Genomic DNA, 12,072 nt, shown 5'->3' on the forward strand with positions numbered 1-12,072 from the left:
GAGTGAGTTCCAGGAAACAACCCCCAGCCCCAGCAGAAAACAAAAAAGAATGTCAAGTTGTTTATTTTGCAAGAACATCACAGCACATGATGGCAAAGCCGAGGTGACCACAAGACAGGACATGTGCATACCGGCATGTCTGAATGATGTGACTCTCTGGGAGAGTGGATGAAACAAATGGTGACCCAGATAATCCGTCCGTCTGTCTCTCACCATGGCACATCAAGTAGATGGTTATGCACAAAACTATCTTCAGAAGAGTTAAGGAAATCCAGGGAGTCATGCAGAGTGCTTGCTTTTAGTATATGAAAAAAACACACAGAAGGAGGCAGATAGGGGCTATGCAACCAAACCCAAGCACCCCACCATCCAGAGGGGCACCCTCCACCCAGGAAGGGAGAGACATCTAAGTTCAGCTCTTAAACTAGAAACAACGTGCTTTTCAACTCAGAGAATGTAAACGTCTAGGAAGAGGATTGACAGACTCCTCACAAACCTGAAGGCAGTGACTGAGACCACCCTAGGGTGAAGGATGGATGGGGCTATCTTCAGACAAACAAAAGTGGGAAACTGTGTCTCTACCAAGCTTGTGACCTAAAAACTTCCAAAGGAAAATGTCAAACTGAAATAAAGATATGTTAAGAAGTAAGAAGAAATTGTATGCATGGGCAGAAATAATAGGGAATAAAAGAGATGGCTCAGAATTATCACACAAACAAGCCCAAATGTTCTAAGTAGGTTTTCTGTAACATGACAATAGGTTTCTCTGCTGATTCAGTAAACCAAATCAAGCCCAATTAAAAAAGTAAAATAACAGGTTTCTTTGAGCAAAGAACTTCTGGCTCCAGAGATGGAGGATGGAGAAGAGACAGAAGTCATGTAAGTACTGGAGCTAAAGCAGGGAGCTTATATACTCTGATATGTGTTCCCCACAAGCCGCATTTGTGCCAAGGAATACCACTTTAGGTGGGGACTTGGGCTGCTGGCAACTTCAGGGGAGGAGCTGCCACAAGCAGCCAGGGATGCCGACCTGGGCCTTTTGGTGCTTTCTTTTTGTTGGGGATTCTCCAAGAGGGTGGGGTTTGGAGTGGTGTTGGGGGTTGGAGTGGTGGGGGGTGGGGGTGCTTCTCAGATCCTGCAGGTGCCAGCTGGAGGTTCCATTTGAATAGTTCTAATAGTATAAATTTGGTATGTAGACTAATCATATATTTACTGTAAAAACTAAAAGCAAATTAATTGGAATAATATCTTCATTAATATGCTAAGCAAGATGTAAGTTGACACATCAACACTTCAAAGTGTGTGGAGGAATAAACGATTGTGAGAAATTTTTATGACTATGTTTCTGCTTTCCTTTTGTTTGATCTTTACTATCAAGTTTGTATTATTACAAAATATGTGGATATAATAAACATCTGTATTAATAGCCCTCATAGTAGCCATAAAAGCAAAGTCTACAGTGGATGAACCATGAGTAATTAGTGAGGAATCAACATGCACTGGGTAAAGCATTCCCTTCCCTCTGTGTTCCTTAGTGGTTCCCAGCGCTCTCTGATCTGACCAGCTCCACACAAACCGCACTCAAACCTTGTGTCAAGGCCTGCTTTCTGGGGACCAAGCTCAAGATGTCCTGTGGGGCATCTGTGACTCTGTTACCACCTGTCTACAAATTAGGGGTTTTCATGTTTTCCTGGTGAGTTGACCCTTTACTCATAACTAATGGTCTCACTTTTTCCTCACTGTATTAATTTTCCAATATTAATGTTGACATTTGATTTTCATTTTGAGTATCTATGGATTGTGTCTGTTACCTTCCATTTACTTTTAACTCATCTGACCTCAGTGATTTTGTATTTACATTGCTTTAGAAGGCACCACTGATGCGCGCGTGCACGCGTGCACACACACACACACACACACACACACACACACACACATGCAGGCTCCACAAATACTGAAAGCAGTTTTCTTACATGCACTCTCGAGCTTTGTGAGGGGCAGGGCAGGCCTTGGAAGCAGGTCCAGGACGTCTTCGGAAAGGACACTGGCCAGAGTGCTCTATGTGGTTATGGAGAGTTTGCATATCCTGCTGGCACCAAAGTAAGACTGTCTTGCTCACTGACTTTTCTAGAGAAGTAGGAAATGGATGAGAGAGTGGGAAACCAAAGGCCACAAGCAGTCAAGTATCAAAAGTGGAGTCAGACTCATTGCATGTTACACCATTGGTCACAAGAGCATAACAGAACACCATTTGGTAAAGCCTTAATTAACATTTCCCAATTTTTCGATAACAAGACACTCAGTTTCTTCGGCTGTCTAATTATGCTGTTAATTATAATTTTAAAACTCATTATTGCATGGATCCAGCTAACTTAGTTGTCTTCCCATCTTTCCAACAACTTTGTCATACTCTAGAAGTTGCAGATGACCACTCTCCAGCATGGCCTCCATTATAGCTAGGGACATCTTTTTCTCTGTTTGGATGTACTGTGTTGTTGATTCACACCACTGACTTCATGGTCAAGAGCATCATAATTCATGATGGCAGAAGCCTGTTTATCACATAAGGCTCCTCACAGACTGCTGTGCTTGAGGCCACTGGATATATCAGCATCACTATGCTTGAAAGCACCTTAAACAGGAAAAAAAAAAAAAGAAAAAAGAAAAAACCCACTTTAAAAGAAAATATTATGGAAGTGATGCCGAATAGACCCCAGAAAGGATGCATGTGAGTCTGGAGGGAGAGAGAAGAAGATAAAGTTATACTTCAAATGGGAATGCTGGGGCTACATGACTCAGACTTGCTTCAGATTTCCCCCTGTTCTGTGTGGATGTTCATGGAAGCATAGAAGTCCCACAAATGTTGACCAGGGCATTACATGTCAGCAATAAGTTAATTCACAAACGCAGCATCGAAAACTGCATGTATTTATAAACATTTGAAATGAACTGTTTAAAAATAAAAAAAAAATTGTAAGCGCGCACGTGTGTGTGTGTGTGTGTGTGTGTGTGTGTGTGTGTGTGTGTATGCCTATGGAGTCCAGAAGAGGGTATGGGATTTGTTGGAGCTGAAATTGTAGGTGGTTATGAGCTAGCTTCCTAATGTGAGTGCTAGGAACTGAACTCAGGTTCTCTGAAAGAACAGCAAGCATTCTTAACTGCTGAGCCATCTAAAAGGAGCTATACCGAGCGAGTTCCAGGACAGGCACCAAAACTACACAGAGAAACCCTGTCTTGAAAAACCAAAAAGAAAAATAATTTTAAAAAAAGATTTGAGCTGGTTGAATAGAAACTGGCTGTGACCAAGGGCGACACAAGCCATGGGCAGAGAGAAACAGGCTGTGGGGTGGAGGCTGAAGCGTGACCATGACCGTAGTCTCAAATGGAGATTTTCTAATGTGCTCAAGGGCTTCTTCCTTCATACCCTCCACAACACCACCGAAGGATTGGCTGGCTGTAGAGAGGCTGGCAACCAAGGGCTGCCTACTGTGAACAGTGACACCTCAGACCAAGTCAGGCTGTGAGCCAGAGGCTGAAATGTGACCCCCACAAGCCTGACTGTCTCAGGCCAGTGAAAGCCACCAGGGAAAGACTCCTTCCTTCCCCCACTGGTGCTAAAGGAATAGTTGCTTACAGATCGGTGGCTGCAGAGGCAGCCAAGGCCCGCTGGACCCACCACAGGCAGAGAGACTTGGTATCAGCAGAGACAGTGGACGAGGCAATGGAAAGGGATGCACACCATGGACATGAACACATGAGCCTGAAACTGACCCCTGGGCCCTAGGGAGGGTACCATCACTGCCTAGGCACATGAGATGTAAAACAGGGAGGTAAAGTGCAGAGCTCAGCACAGCTGTGGCAGAAACTCAATACAAAAGGCACTTTGTTTAGATTCTGCTAGGAATCTGTATAGTCAGAAATCAAGTTTGGTAGGTTTGAACTGGAGCTGATACATACAGCTGTGCTCCAGCTGTGCTCCAGCTGTGCACAGCCTCCTGTAGGACACATCACAGGGAGAGAGGGAATGCAAAAGTTACCCCACCAAGGAAGGTATCAGCTGAGGCCCTACTATACTTTTTAAAACCTACTGTATTTTATCTCCCTTTGTCTTTTATTTTTATTTTGTTTATATTTATTCCTGTCTTCTTTCCCCCCCTCTCTCTCTTTCCTCCTCTTTCTTCTTCTAAGACAGACTCTACTATGTGTCCCTGGCTGGCCTGACACTCACTATATAGCTCAGGCTAGCCTTGAACTCTGCCTCCCTCAACCTCCTGAGTCCTGGGATTAAAGGGCTTTATATTGACACAACTCTAGGTTCAGGGCTCCTCCCACTCAGGATTACCAGCAGGCAGAACACAGTGCACTCATGGGGTATTATCCCTAGCCTAAAGTTTTCCTCATTATCATCACTTCTGGGAGACATTGTAATAGACGCCAAATTTGCAGCTGCTTATTGCTGAACACTGGAACCAGATGAAGGAGATCCAGGATGGTCAATAATGTCATTGGTCTTGTCACCCCCCAATAATTGGTCCCTTGAAGCCTTGTTGGGGGAATGTTCTCTCAGCAGGGCCTGCTGCTTGCTTCCTGGAGCTGTCTCTAAACATCATTCTTAACCAGACCAAAGGCGACCAAAGCCTCCTTTTAGCCTGGAAGATTACTTTGTTGAGAATTCCTCTGGAAGAAGGGTTTCTCTGGGCCTTCTTTTGAAACCCTGCTTCCACAGGGTTGCACTTGGTGTGAGGACTGGCTCTCAGCTTCAAATGTTGGTTGTATGCCTGCTCATGTTCTTTCTCAATGCCTGCTGGATTAACCCACTGGTTCAACATTGCCAGGTATTTACAGCACATAGGACAGGACCACATACATTGACTTGGTTTTGATGATTAGCCTTGGGTTAGGTGATCTAGCCTCTAGCTGTTTTCCATTCTCCAAACCCATCAAAGACAGCAACCCCCAACCATTCTGGAAAATAATTATCAGAGGCCATATGTAAATTGTAATAATTTTATTATTCATCATCACAATCATCAATACAGAACCAAATGGAGACAAATTTTACAAGGTGATTTTTTTTTCTTATAGGAAGAATTTCTACCCTGGTGTAATACAAAAAGGTTTTATTAATAAAAACCAGGTATTGGTGAAATTATTAAGGCCACTCCACATAGTTAAAAGGGAGGTTTATTTTATGAGGTAGCTTACAAATGAAGGGATAGGTTGCAGGGTCTGGGAAAGGTATGGCTCAGTCTGGCAGTGTTCTCTGGAGAACTCTGCTCGGTCTACCTCCAGCGTCCAGGGTCCTGGAACCAAGAGAGGCCTCTCCTTTTGATCCTGGGTCTTCAGCCCCACCTTGTGGGAGTGACCATTACCGAAGCCTCAGTGGCTGGAATGGCTACCCACTACAACTCTGTGAGTTCGAGGCCAGCTTGGTCTACAGAGTGAGATCCATGACAGGCACCAAAACTACACAGAGAAAACCAAAAAAAAAAAAAAAAAAGAAGAAGAAGAAGAAGAAGAAGAAGAAGAAGAAGAAGAAGAAGAAGAAGAAGAAGAAGAAGAAGAAGAAGAAGAAGGAAATAAAAAACCTGGAGCCAGATATTGGGGTGAGAGCTGAAAGAGCAGAGAGACAGAACAAACGACAGCTTCCTCACCTCACCAACTCTTCAGCCAATCCCCAGATTTAAAGCCTCTGAGTCCTCACCCTGAGAGTTGAAATGTTGCTAAAAAGCCTCTGGTTTCTGGTCCATATGCCTTATATATTTACCTTTTTGCTTCCTGCTATCATTTTATGGGATTAAAGGCAAATGTCCTTCCCAAGCAAAGGTATGAGATCTCAAGTGTTGGGATTAAAGGTGTGTGCCATCACCCCTGCCTGGCTCTGTTCCCAGTGTGTCCTTGAACTCACAGAGATCCAGACATATCTCTGCCTCCTGAACGATAAGATTAAAGGTGTGTGCCACTACTGCCCGACCATTACGTCTAATTCAGTGGCTGGCTCTGTTCTCTGATCTCTAGATAAGTTTATTAGGGTGCACAACATATTGGGGGACACAATATGTCATCATACCCTGGTTCAGATATTCATAGTCAAACCAAATTTTTGTGAAAGAATCTACAGTTGTGTGAACATCAAGATGGTAACTGTATCTTGTGTCAGTTTGACAGGAGTCACAGGATGAGAAGGAGTGGACAAGAACCACTGTGTGTGCTTGTCCCTAGACTTTTATGCTTGGTAATGGGGGTTAGACATGTCCCTTTGTACCTCAAATTCACTGTTTATTGAACTGAAGAAGTTATTGACCTTCTGTTTGGGGAGCATATCCAATCTGGGCCCAGTTTGCACATGAGCAGAAAGCTGATCATTTTGTCCTTCAGTGGCTGGTGGTGTTCAAAAGTGGTGGTGTTCCCATGCTTACCATACACATGTCTATGTGCATGAGGTCACCAGCTGGGAGGATTTACACTCGGATCCTCCCAGGATGGCCTTGGACAATTCCACCACCTGGGAGGTAATCTTTCCTCCTTCCTACCAAAGAGACATCTTGTCCACTCAACTATTGGAGGGAAAGTCCTTGCTGGCCCAGGTGACATGGCCACAGAGGGGTCAGCATGGGCCCAGGTGACATGGCCACAGAAGGGTCAGCATGGGCAATAGCCTTGGCAATGTCGGCCTTGCTGGTGGCCGCGGGTCCATAAGATGTGACCAGGTTGTGTTTCTCCTTCCAGAATCCTTTGAGCACCATCCTACTAGGATACTGGGTCATAGCCATTCAGTTAAAAAAAGTTGGTTGGAATGCCCCCCCCTTTCCCTTTTATACCCACAGCATGGTTTAAGATTAACCACTAACATTTAATGTCATTGGCTATCAATGGTAGCAGTATAAATGATGTCATTCTGAATTCTCCTGCCTTCCAGAATCTTTCAGATGTTTCTAGGGCAGGCAGCCTGATCTACCTTGGACTCCCCAGAAGGAGAGTAGTCACTCCTTCAACCATTTGCTCACTTGCTTACTTGGACTGGCCCCACAAGAATGGAAAATGAAAGTGTGGTATATATACACATCATATATATGGACTGTTTTTCATACATGAGAATAAAATTATGTGCTTTGCAAAAAAAAAATGGAATCAGAGAACAATACATAAAGTGAAATAAGGCAGATGCAGAAAGACAAGTATAGAAGGTTGAAATGCTAATGGTTGTCTTGAGTGTTCAATACCCATCTTTGAACCATCCCACTGTAACTTCAATATTAGTTACATGAAATTTTAAAATCTTGAGATAAAATGGTTCGCTTTGATTCTGTCTCACACTTTTGGTGCTGTTCTGTCTGCCTTGCTTTCCCTCCTCCAGAGACTCTTTCCCCACTGGCATACCCAGGAGCTGACTTCCGGTAGTTGGTACAGGATATGTACTGACTCAGCCCCAGTGCTGAGTGGGTCCGCTAGTCACTGTCACCTTAGAACCCTGGGTGGGTCAGTTTAGAGATGAAGCCTTGTAAGTGACCTGTAGATGTATCCTGCTTGTTAAATAAGAAACACAGAGCCAGTTGTAGAGTTAAAGACCACGAGGTCAGAGCCAAAGCGGAAAAACCTTACCCTTCACTGCTTCTGCGGTTCCTCCTCTCCACCAGAGACCTACTTCTGTGCGTCCTGTCTATTTAAAGACTTTCTGTTCTCCTCCCTCATTGGTTGTAACCCAGCCACATGACCTCCTCGTCACTGCCTGTTTGTACAGACCTCCAGGTCTTCTATGGTTGGTATTGAGATTAAAGGCGTGTGTCTGCTATGCTGGCTATGTCCTTGAACACACAGAGATCCGCCTAGCTCTGCCTCCCAAGTGCTGGGATTGAGGGCGTGCCCCACTACTGCTCGGCTTCTGCTCTGGCTTGCTCTGACCTCAAGGCAACTTTATTGACATACAAATAAAATCACATTTCAATACAAATAAGATATCACTATATTTCCCCTTTTCTATTTTAATAAAAAGAAAAAAAGGAAAAAGTTATAACTAATATAAGAAAAACTATATACAAATGTACAATAACTATATATACCATGTATACAAACAATAAATACCTAAACAATGTCTAGTCCATTTGTAATTGACAAATTCAGAGAAAATAATTCCATTATCTATCCTATTTTGGTAAGTCCAGAATGTACCTGATTCACTTTTTATCCTAACTTACATAGCTAACGGAACTGTCTTATAACGTCTTTCAAATTTATACACTTACAGCTCTTAGTGAGTTTTTCTGAAATCCTTAACAAAGATAATTATAACTATAACTAACTGATCTTCAACTCCCTCAGAGACCCAAGAAGGAAATAATACTACCTAATAAAAAATAAAAACAAGAAGTGCATGCAAGCAGCTTCAAAAAAAAAATGTGAGTTGACAGAAACAGCCAGCTGCCTGGACAGTCACCTGAGGTTTCTCCACAGTGTTGGGGCATCATCTTCAGCCTACAGGCTTAGCGTATCTGACAGACTCTTTTGTGAACTAAGATGTATACAGGGTCAACAGTTTGACCTCACATTTGGTGAGAGCAGTCCATGTACCAGAAACACCTGAATTCCATTAGTGTCATGTCATGATTCAGGATTTTAAATTCTGGAAATTGTTTTTTTTTTTCAATTCAGCTGTCCATTTTTCTTGGCTGTGTATATGTGGCTTCATCTTGACATCCTGTTCTTCTCCACATCTCTCTATTAAATGCCAGTCTACTATTGAGAGAGGTGAGCTTAGTTATTCCTCAAGAATAACTGTTTCATCTGCTGTTCCATTGCATATCAGAAGCCATTGGCCCACTGCCTGTTCAGCTGCCTTCGAAGAAAAGGGCACGGTACCTTTTACAGATTGCAAAGGTCACTCACTTCAGGGATGGTGCCATATTGTCCTGGCTTCAGAAGATGCCTTTTGTCAAAGCCACAACCACACTTGTTTTGGCAAGAATTGGTAGTCCTTGGTTTCATGTCCTGTCTGTCCTGTTTGTCAGCAGTTGATTCAAGGATACTTTGTTGTCCAGTGGCTGACTTTTGCCACAATGAAAGTTAGCTCCATATGCAGTTTCTTCAATGCCCATATTTTCTCTGAAGTAGATTGGTACTGCCAGGAGCCGTCATGTCTCATAGTCATAGCAAAAAAGAAAAATTCTTAAGTTATTAAAACATTTTAAATGCCATATTCTGTAGATCTCTGAAGGGTTTGAAGATGACCTGTCTATCTAGAATATATCTGTTTGATCTTGAAAACACACCTAATATGACTACAAGTTCAATTGTAATGTCTAACCACTAATTTTCATTTCTATATATCCTAATAGTTGGTAATTACTAACATTCAAGGATTAGCAAATTGCATTACATTGTTAAATGAATGGTATAAATACAATATCTCGAACAAGATTAGAAATACGTATATGGTATATTCTAACAATCTCAATCTCAATAATAATAATTTGTATACAATATAAAACAATCCAATTGAATGTAAAGTATTTAAAACTAGTAATTGTCTTTTTCTTTTTTTTTTTTTTTAACAAGCACCTTTTACCTAGCCCTTTTCCTAACCCTTAACAACTTGTAACCAACCCTCCTAAACAATGAAAACTATCCCAGACCCAATACCCATAAAAAGACCAAAAAACCACCCACCCCACACCACCCCTTTGGGAATGTGGGCGTCGAATTCTTAAAATTGCTTCCTGCTGGGTATGGGCGAAGTTATCTTTATTCTGAAAAGAAAAATTTTGGGTTAATTGACAAATTCTAGGAAAGATAACTATATTCTTTGTTATCCATAATGCCAAAGTTCAGGGTTTATCTCAAGTCCTTATTCAAGCAGTCTTTGAAACTGGATCATCTCAGCTAGCCATCTCAGAATTGCTCTAAGCACTTTGTAGTCCAAAGCTGATCTGTAGATGATGTTTGTCAGCTTAGTGATATTATTTTCCACGTGGAATTGTCGTTGTGGGGCCCCATCTTCTTCCTGGAGATTTCATTTGATGTTAGGCCTGGCCGTGATTTCCTGCAGAAAACTGAAAAGAGACTCGAACACAAAGACATGTATAGGCAGCTAATCGAAGCCTTTTCTCTAAATTAAGTAGTACTCATATGACCATTATTATCTCAACAAAGTTTAATATATATATATATATATATATATATATATATATATATATATATATATATCTCTTGTGAATTCTGATATAAAATTCATACTTTAAGAAAAGTTTAAAGAATCAGAATAGAGTCAAAGAATTGAGATTAGTAATAGAATAGTCCCTTAATTTGTTTTTTCTCCTGTCCCATGTCAGAAGATGGCTCTTTCTTCTGGTATGATACAGGGAGTTTTCATTTTCGTTTTAACAACATGCTTGAGTTTAAAGGAGGAGAGAGCCATTCTCCAACTCCAAAATCAGCTTGAAGCTTTAATTGAACTGGGACTACAAGAAGACTAAGAGTATTAATTTTTTAGAGAAGAGCAGAAACAAACATTTAGAAAGATTTATGAAATTTTGTAGATCTTCAGTTGTCTCATTTGTCCAGTGTTCTTCAGATTCCTTAGCCTTCATTCTCCTAAAAGACAAAAACAAAAACCCTTCCCCAAGACTAATTTTGGGGAGGTTCCCTTTTGGCAAGTTACATCTGATTAAATGAAAAGGCATGTATTAATGGTATAAGTGAGTTTAAACTGGAAGTCATGTTGCTTGATGAACTATCACCTCCTCTAATTAAGAGGTCTCTCTTGTTCAAATCGAACCTTTATCAGTTTTGATGGTACCCACAGCTTACCTTCTCCTGCAGAAACAAAAGCAAAACCTCGTCCCCAACGTAACACATCCCCTGGTTTCCATTATGAGGTCAGCACATCCTTGAAGTATATAGGCTGATTTAATTCTGTAGTTTTTTCTATTATCCAATGATTCCTCAACTCTATCCCATGCATTCAAGGCTGCCATTCGACATAGAATTAGAGTTTGCATATCATATAAACATTGTGTTTGTACTGCAGCATATTGGCCTTCTCCAACAAGCTGATCCTGGAAGATTTGTATACCTCTATCACTACATTGTTTTGCTATGGTTTTAGCTTCCTGTTTGAACCACATTTGCCACTGGAGCTGCTGTCCAGGTTCTAGAACAGCCTGTGCCAGCTCCCGCCAGTCCTGTGGTATAATTCTATTATAAGTTGACCAGGAGTTTAACATTTGTTTTACATATGGAGAATGCATGCCATAAGATACTATTGCCTCCTTAAACCTTCGTAAGTCTAACATTTTAACTGGAGTCCAAATATTTTGCGTATTCACTTGACCAGGCTGCTGTTGTATGGTTACCGGATAAATTAAGGATGATTGTGTGAAAACAGGCTTTCTTTTTATAACCTTATAATCCAATCCTGAAACAACTTCACTGTTAATTTTTTCTGTCTGAATCTGAATTTCTCTATAATTCATTCTATCAGGTTTAACAGGTTTTTCTAAAATTTTTATCCTGGCACTTAAATTGACTGTCTTTTTAAAGTGTAAAATATGGATAAGAAGAATAACAATGTACATAATTCGATCAACATTAATCTCATATAGTTGTTCCATTACCATACTGCCTAAAATTTCAAACAAAGCCCAATTTTCTTCCAATGTACACATAAAACCCATTTTTTTTAAATGTGGAAAAAAATCTCTTTTAAATAGTTTCCTTTAAAATATCTGATATAAATGACTTACCAATTCTGTGCAGAACAGTAAAAATCCGAGGGAATTTCCAAACAGCTACCTAGCGTCCGAGGTGGGAATCCAGAGAGAGAGAGAGAGAGAGAGAAAGCAAGAAAGCGTAGCCACGATCTGGCTAAAAGCTTGAATCCAACCGCTTCTTAAGCTCCGATGGACCATTGGCGTTTCAGCCAAAAGCAGCCTATCTGCAGTTGCGTGTAGCTACTGCAATTAGCGGTAGCTCCCGCAGGCCTGAGTTGTTTGTAGCACCGGCTTTTTAAGCAAGTAACTCCAGCTGCGGCTGTAACCGCTTGTGGCTAAGGTAGGTTGGACCTGAGTCCTAAGCTGA

Source organism: Onychomys torridus, chromosome 5 (genome assembly GCF_903995425.1).
Source record: "Onychomys torridus chromosome 5, mOncTor1.1, whole genome shotgun sequence".
Classification (NCBI taxonomy): Eukaryota; Metazoa; Chordata; class Mammalia; order Rodentia; family Cricetidae; genus Onychomys; species Onychomys torridus.